General features: G+C 37.5%; 1 long non-coding RNA gene across 1 annotated transcript; it reads left to right on the forward strand.

The window, feature by feature from the left end:
• The first annotated feature begins 6,764 nt into the window (after positions 1-6,764).
• LOC138906908 (uncharacterized) lies at positions 6,765-8,486 on the forward strand. Its single transcript, XR_011414533.1, has 2 exons — positions 6,765-7,051; positions 8,009-8,486. It is a non-coding gene; the product is annotated as an uncharacterized lncRNA (long non-coding RNA).
• Positions 8,487-8,778: the final 292 nt, after the last annotated feature.

An 8,778-nucleotide genomic window follows, 5' to 3' on the forward strand; every position in this document is an offset into this window, starting at 1 on the left:
TGCTTCAGAGGTTAGAGATCCTAGAGTGGAAGTGGGAGCGGATCACCATGGACTTCGTAGTTGGGCTCCCACGGACTTCGAGGAAGTTCGATGCTATTTGGGTTATTGTAGATCGGCTGACCAAGTCCGCACACTTCATTCCAATTTGCGCTAATTACTATTCAGAGCGGTTGGCTGAGATTTACATCCGAGAGATTGTTCGCCTGCATGGTGTCCTAATTTCCATCATTTCAGATAGGGGCACTCAGTTTACATCGTAGTTTTGGAGGGTCGTGTAGCGGGAGTTGGGTACTCAGGTTGAGTTGAGCACGACTTTACACTCTTAGACAGACGGGCAGTCCGAGCGCACTATTCAAATATTGGAGGACATGTTGCGCGCTTGTATCATTGACTTTGGGGGTTCATGGGACCAGTTCTTGCATATAACAACAGTTACCAGTCGAGTATTCAGATGGCTCCGTACGGGGCTTTATATGGGAGGAGGTGTAGATCTCCAGTGGGATGGGTTGAGCCGGGTGAGGCTAGGCTCTTGGGTACAGATTTGGTCCAGGATGCATTAGATAAGGTGAAATTGATTCAGGAGTGGCTTTGCACGATGCAGTCTAGGCAGAAGAGCTACGCAGACAGGAAGGTCCGTGATGTGTCTTTTATGGTTGGGGAGAAGGTTTTGCTGAAGGTATCACCCATGAAGGGTGTTATAAGGTTTGGGAAGAAGGGCAAGTTGAGTCCCCAGTTTATTGGGCCTTTTGAGATGCTTCAGAGGATAAGGGAGGTGGATTACAAGCTTGCCTTGCCACCTAGCTTGTCGAGTGTGCATCCAGTGTTTCATGTTTCCATGCTCCGGAAGTATGTTGGTGATCCGTCCCATGTTTTGAACTTTAGCACGGTTCAATTGAAGGGTGATATGACTTATGATGTGGAGCCAGTTGCCATTTTGGATCGGCAGATTCGGAAGTTGAGGTCAAAGGATATAGCTTCAGTGAAGGTGCAGTGGAGAGGTCAGCCTGTGGAGGAGGCCATTTGGGAGACCGAGCGGGATATGCGGGGTAGATATCCACACCTATTTGAGACTCCAGGTATGTTTCTAGACCCTTTCGAGAATGAACGATTGTTTAAGAGATGGAGGATGTAACGACCCGGCCGGTTGTTTCGAGATTTATAACCCTCGTTTCCCCCATTTCTGCTTCTTTTTATGCTTTTTAGCTATATTATGATACGTCGGATTAGTTGGTTCGGGTTCGGAGTGGTTTCAGAGTGAATTGAGACACTTAGTCTCTAAAGTAGAAGCTTAAGTTAGAAAGGTCAACCGGATGTCTACTTATGTGTAAACGATCTCGAATTTGAATTTTGATGGTTCTGTTAGCTCTTTTAGGTGATTTTGGACTTTGGAATGCGTCCGGAATGTGATTTGGAGGTCTGTAGTGGAATTTGGCTTGAATTGGCGAAGGTTAGAATTTTGGCGAATTTGGCCGGCAGTAGAAATTTTGATATCGGGGTCGGATTTGATTTTCGGAAGTTAGAGTAGGTTCGTGGTGTCATTTTAGACTTGTGTGAAAAATTTGAGGTCATTCGAACGTGATTTGGTAGGTTTCGGCATCGTTGGTGGAATTCGGAAGTTTAGAAGTTCTTAGGCTTAAATTCGAGGATAATTTGGTGTTTTGATGTTGTTTTGAGTGATTCGAAGGTTCGACTAAGTTCGTATGATGTTATGGGACGTGTTGGTATGTTTGGTTGAGGTCCCGAGGGTCTCGGGTGAGTTTCGGATGGTTATCAGACCGATTATGGCCTTTGAGAGATAGCTGATCTGCTGGATTTTTGTTGTAGCTGGTTTCCTCTTACGCGTTCACGAGAGGCGGCTCGCGTTCGCGAAGAGTGTTTCTGAGATGGTGAAATTTTGTTCTACACATTCGCGAAGGCTAGGGCAGTGTGTGCATCACGAAGGCTGTTGGGGACCCCAGGTCCTTGGTCTACACGTTCGGAGGTAGGGTCACGTTCACGAAGGTTGAGCTGGTAAGGCATCGCATTCGCACAGCAGTTTTCGCGTTCACAAAGAGTAAAGTGGAGAGGCAGTCTAAGTTGGTCTACGCGAACGCGAGAGGACGGTCGCGTTCGTGAAGAAGGAAATCTGGGTAGCAGTGTTAAATTTCAAAATCGAGGGTCTGAACCCATTTTTCATATTTTGAGCTAGAGACCACGGATTTAGGGAATTTTTGAAGGCAGTTGATTGGGATAAGTGTTTCTCACTTGATTTTGGTTAAATTGCATGATTATATCTTATTTTTATCATCTAAATTGTGATTTGGGGTGAAAATTGGGAAAAAAGTGGAAGAGTTCTTGAGATGGAATTTTGAGGTTTTGAAGGGGATTTTGTTGTCGGATTTTGGTAAATTGGGTATGAATAGACTCGTGAGTAAATGGACTTTCGGGTTTTGTGACTTTTGTCGGATTTCGAGACTGGGCCCGGAGGCCGGGTTTGGGCCGATTTTAGATTTTGGCTATAATTTGGTATTTTTCTTGTGGAATTGATTCCTTTAGCTTATATTGATCGTATTGTATTGCTTTTGGCTAGATTCAGGATGCTCGGAGGCCGATTCGAGAGGCAAGGGCATTGCAGAGTAGAGATTTTCTCGGATTGAGGTAAGTAACGGTTGTAAATCTAGTCCTGAGGGTATGAAACCCCGGATTTGTGTGTCATATGACTATTTGGAGGTGACGCACATGCTAGGTGACGGGCGTGTGGGCGTGCACCATTGGGGATTGGTGATTTGGTCCATCCCGTAGCAACTGTAAAGTTGAACAACCTGTTGTAGCTATATGCTCTTTATGTACTTTAGAAAGATTTACTGTAAATCATGCTAGATACCATGTCTAGGCCTTATGCCAATATTGTTTGGACCCATAGAGGTCGTTTCTTGCTGTCCTCTCACTGTTTTAGTTGATATCCCATACTCAGTCATGTTCATGCATTCTTACATCCTAGCTTAGTCTCTGTTATTCTATTTGTTGCATCATGTTAATGTTGTTTGGGCTGATTTCATTGATTTCTGAGAGCCCGAGAGACTGGAGAGGTTTATGATTGAGTGAGGCCGAGGACCTGTTTGTGAGGTATAGTGCCTCAGCACGTGAGTTGTCCGTGTGGATTATGATATGATATTATAGCACGTGGTTTGTCCGTGCAGCACGTGAGTTGTCCGTGCAGATTATAGCGCTTGGGCTGTAGGAGCCCCTCCGGAGTCTGAACACCCCCAGTGAGCGCAAGTATGTACTGAGTGCGAGTGCCGAGTGCTGAGCGATTGTGAGGCATGAGTGATGGTGAGGCATGAGTGATTGTGAGATTGGAGTGATTGGGAGGACTGAGGGATGTTAGCCCGAGGGGCAGTACATGATTTCATCATCCATGCTCATAGTTGCTTTGAGTCCTTGTTTGATAACTATTGAAAGATATTTCTAATTGATTTACTTGAACTTGATTTAAACAAGCTAATTTGACTTAAACTCTGGTTACAAAGCATGCCGCACTTTACTAAAATTTTGTGATAAGAACGGTAATTGCATTTAGCTCGTCACTACTTCTCAGCCTTTATTTATTTCTGTTACTTACTGAGTTGGTATACTCACGTTACCCCCTGCACCTTGTGTGCAGATCCAGGCATTCTTGGTCACGGTAGCGGCTACTGATATTCCTATAGCTGATCATTGGAATTAGCAAGGTAGCTGCCTGGCGATCGCAGCCCTGTTTTCTCCTTCTTTATCTCCCCCTTAGTTGTATTTTGGAGTTTTCCCAGACTATGTTAGTCTTATTGTTGTCGGACCAGTTTTTAGTAGTTGCTCATGACTCAGTCACACCCCGATATTTGGGGCTTTTCATTCCGCATTTATATTTTTGAGTTCAACCCTTGTTTCTTTTATGAAATTCTGCTATACAAGACGCCTTTTGGCATATATATGAATGAATTATTGTAGTGTTGTGGGAGTCGGTTAGCCTAGTACCATCGATAGGCGTCATCACGACCGGTTTGAGTTTAGGGTCGTGACACCTTTGATTAGACTAATTAATTTTATATAAAAAGGGATTAAACCTAGTTAATAATAATATCCCCAGATTTATAACTAGTCAACTCAAATAAAATCGGACAGTGTTGGTGGAGGATTAAATATTGTGTACATTCAATATTTCAAGATCATTAATAATAGAAGAATTTCAAGCAATAAATAATAATAAATGGCATTAACGTAAATAAGGAGAATGATTCATCCAATATTAAATGGGGTGGATGATTCCTCCTTCTGACGGTGATGAGTGATAGGCAAATGTTATAATATTGGAATTATTCTCGGATCTGATGGAAAAGCGTAGAATAATAGATAATCGAATCTTCTCAGAAAGGTAGTGTTTGTATCTTTTCTAGAGAGAAAGTCTTCTTCTCAAAAAGTGTTCTTATTAGAGAATGTTATATTCCCTTTTCCCCCTATCTCTTTTTCTATTTATATGGGAAATACCCTAGTCAACCCTAAAAGTACAGACACCAAGAATATTCAATGGAATATTCTGTTGAATATCCTATTACAAAAACTAGCCATTAGCACTGCCCTTGATACTCGACCTCGATAGTTATTGACTGCTCGGCTACGAGCCCCGTTATCTACTAGTCGACCTCGACCATATCTCTTTCCACGATATCGCTCCATGCTAAATCCCACTGAGGCAGATTTTGACCTATACAGACATGGCCTTGTACAGGAAGTTGTGGAGGTCGAGCATTAAGGTTGTAGGTTAGGAGGTAGTTGTGAATATTTCTACGGCGCACCAGAGTGCGGCTAGTCTGTTAGGATTTAGTCTTACACTGCTAGTGGTTAGTATTGAGTTTTGACTACTCTTTCGTTCCTCTTACTCCCGGGCTTTATCTACTGGTTATTGTTATATTTTTCATCTATTTTATGGTTCTTATGATGCTATTATTTTATTTTATAGTTTATTGATGGTACTGATATATTACCTCTTTTAATATTCTTGAGCCGAGGATCTTTCGAAAACAGCCTCTCTACCCCTCGGGGTAGGGGTAAGGTCTGCGTACATACTATCCTCCATAGACCCCACTAGTAGAATTTCACTAGGTCGTTATTGTTGTTGTAGTAAGAATTCAGCAGAGGAATAATTGTTTTACCATTTTTTCTTTTCTCTGTCTATTTTTCTTCCTAAAAATATATAGCGATTTATTCTCTTTTTTAACCTCTTCCTCTATCAATTTCTTTTTCGTATACATAGTAAGAATTTAATAGAGCATTACTTGTCTTACCACTTTTTCTTTCCTGTTTCTATTTTTCTTCCTAAGAATATCTAATGGTTTATTCTCTATTTTAACCTCTTCCTCTATCTATTCCCTTTTCTTATACATAGTAACAATTCAACAGAGAAATACTTGTTTTACTATTTTTTCTTTTCTCTTTCTCTTTTTCTTTCTAAGAATATCTAGTGATTTATTCTCTACTATAACCTCTTCCTCTATCTCTTTCTTTTTCTTATACATAGTAAGAATTCAGCAGAGGAATACTTGTCTTACCATTTTTTCTTTTCTCTTTCTATTTTTCTTCATGAGAATATCTAGTGGTTTATTCTCCGTTTTAGCTTCTTTCTTTATCTTTTTCTTTTTTCTTATACGTAGTAAGAATTCAGTAGAGATTACTTTGTCTTACCGTATTTTCTTTTGTATGCTAATCTGCTTTTAGATGAGTGTGAAAATTGTAGGGTGATAACAAGAGAGCAGTGTGCTTATTTGAATGAGACAGTCAAGTATAACAGAAAGATTTTTAACCTCAAGTTGAAGGTAAGAAAGAGAAATAAGTTATTCATCATTTTAAAGTTGTTTACCATTAACATAATATTTTTCTCTGCACATATGTAAATGTAGTGAAAGCTTTGTTCTCGTGATGGGTTTATGAGGTTGATTCCCGATTTTGGTACTGCTTTTATAGCTTTACATGCTGAAAGAAAGGCTTGTTCCTGAAGAATATATCTTCAATGGAGATTGGAAAATTGAAACAATAATTAGTTTACTCCTATAATTCAATACTTTAATTTTTTTACAACTAATTTTTGTTCTAACAACTGTGACCTTTGCATAGGTTGAGAGTGGGAGGATTGATGCGAACTTGGTCAATGGAAAGTTTGTGAGATTTGCTGAAGTCATTGGTAGTTGAGTTCCTTTGGTGAAAGTCATTGAATGACTGTTCGAGCAGCCGAAGTAGGTCTAGTTATTTGTAATTTTAATTTTAATTTTTAATGAGCACTAACTTAGATATTTTCATAGTGGTAATTGTATTATTGTTGTTTTGTTAGACTTGCTCGTAATATGTTGAAGTTGAACAACACATAAATAATTTTGGTTATCATTTTCTATTCTGATAAATTGTATACCGACCCTTTTTGTTTTTCAATGACGGTGTTAAATAATTTAGTCAAAAATACATTTTTGGAGGCTTTTAACAAATCATGAATCTTCTTTGCAGAAATTGACCCGAACAAGAAATAGAACAAAATGAAAAAGTCATTTTCGCAAGAAGTATAGCGAATAAATGAAGTATTAAAAAAAATAAAAACATGAATCTGAAAAACAAAAGAACTTTAATATAGATATAGACAACAAATAATAAATAAATAAAGTGTAGTTTAAAATAAAGAACAAACCCGCACAACCAGCTGACAACAATAAAGGAAAGGGATCAACGAAGAGAATGGAATAAGCCTATTAAAGATAGGGGAAAATGATGATGAATGCGTCAGGACATGATATACCACACCATACGACCTTTTTTATGCCAAATGTCAAAAAGCCCTTAGCCCGAACCAACCAACACACTACGTACATAATGTACCCTATAGTCACAGCATTACTTTCATTGTAACATCCATCAATCAGCTCAAATCAACTCTTTTGTCTGCAAGATGAAATCTTAGAAGTTCCAGCTTGAAATTTCTACCAAAATGGAGAACGTCAAATCTTTGGCTCCAAACAAAGGAGTCGACAATGAGAAAATGGGTTACTTCTTCAAGGTAAACTCTTTCCTCTGTATAGTTTTCTTCCTACTAATATTTAGTGCTTTATTCTCTATTTTAACCTCTTTTCCTCTCTCTCTATTTCTTTTTCTTATACATAGTAAATATTCACTTGAAGAAAACTTGTCTTACCTTTTTTTCTTTCCTCTATTTATTTTTCTTCTAAGAATATTTAGTGGTTTATTCTCTATTTTAACCTTTTTTCCTCTATCGATTTCTTTTTCTTATATATAGTAAGAATTCAACAGACGTGTCTTATCATTTTTCTTTCCTTGTTCTATTTTTCTTCTTAAGAATATCTAGTAGTTTATTCTCTGTTTTATCCTCTTCCTCTATCTATTTCTTTTTCTTATACATAGTAAAAATTCAACAGAGGAATACTTGTCCTACCATTTTTTCTTTCCTCTTTCTATTTTACTTTTTCTTATACATAGTAAGAATTCAAAAGAAGAATACTTGTCTTATCATTTTTTTCTTCTTTCCCCTTTCTATTTTTCTTCCTAAGAATATCTAGTGGTTTGCTCTCTGCTTTAACCTCTTGCTCTATCTCTTTCTTTTTCTTATATATAGTAAGAATTCAACAGAGGAATACTTGTCTTACGATTGTTTCTTTTCTCTGTCTATTTTTCTTCCTAAGAATATCTAGTGGTTTATTCCCTGTTTTAGTCTCTTTCTCTATGTTTTTCTTTTTCTTATACATAGTTAGAATTCAGCAGAGATTACTTTGTCTTATCCTATTTTCTTTTATATGCAAATCTACTTTTAGATGAGGTGTGAAAATTGTGGGGATATAATAGGAGAGCAATGTGCTTATTTGAATGAGACAGTGAGTAGGTATAAGGAGAAGATTTTTAACCTCAAGTTGAAGGTAAAAAATAGAAATAAGTTATTCATCATTTTAAAGTTGTTTACTATTAACATAATTTTTTTTTCTCTGCACTTATGTAAATACAGTGCAAGCTTTGTTCCCGTGATGGGTTTGTTAGGTTGATTTCCGGTTCAGGCACTGCTTTTACAACTTTACATGATGAAAGAAAGGCTTGTTCCTGAAGAATATATCTTCAATGGAGGCTGGAAGATTGTAACAACAATTAGTTTACTCCTATAATTTAATACTTTAGTTTTTTAACAACTAATTTTTGTTCTAACAAATGTGACCTTTGCATAGGTTGAGTCTGGGAATGTTGGTGCGAACTTGGTCGATGAAAAGTTTGTAGAATCTGCTGAAATCTTTGGTAGTTGTGTTCCTTTGGTGAAAGAGATTAAAGGACATTTCGTACAGGCGAATGAGGTCTAGTTATTTGTAATTATAGTTTTCAATGAGCACTATCTTAGCTATTTTCATAGTTGTAATAGTATTATTGCTCTTTTGTTAGACTTGCTGGTAATGCATTGAAGTTGAATAACACATAAATAATTTTGGTTATCATTATCAAGTTATGATAAATTGTATACTGGCCCTTTTTGTTTTTCAATGATGGTGTTAAATAATGTAGTTAAAGATGCATTTTTGGAGGCATTTAACAAATCCTGAATCTTCTTTACAAAAATTGACCCAATCCAAGAAATAAAAATAAAATAGAAAAGGTATTTCCGTGAGAAGTATAGCGAATAAATGAAGTATTAAAAAAAATAAAGACCCTGAATCTGAAAACCAAAAGAACTTTAATATAGAGATACACAACAAATAACAAATGACAAATAAATAAAGTGTAGTATAAAGT

This window comes from Nicotiana tomentosiformis, chromosome 3 (assembly GCF_000390325.3).
Source record: "Nicotiana tomentosiformis chromosome 3, ASM39032v3, whole genome shotgun sequence".
Classification (NCBI taxonomy): Eukaryota; Viridiplantae; Streptophyta; class Magnoliopsida; order Solanales; family Solanaceae; genus Nicotiana; species Nicotiana tomentosiformis.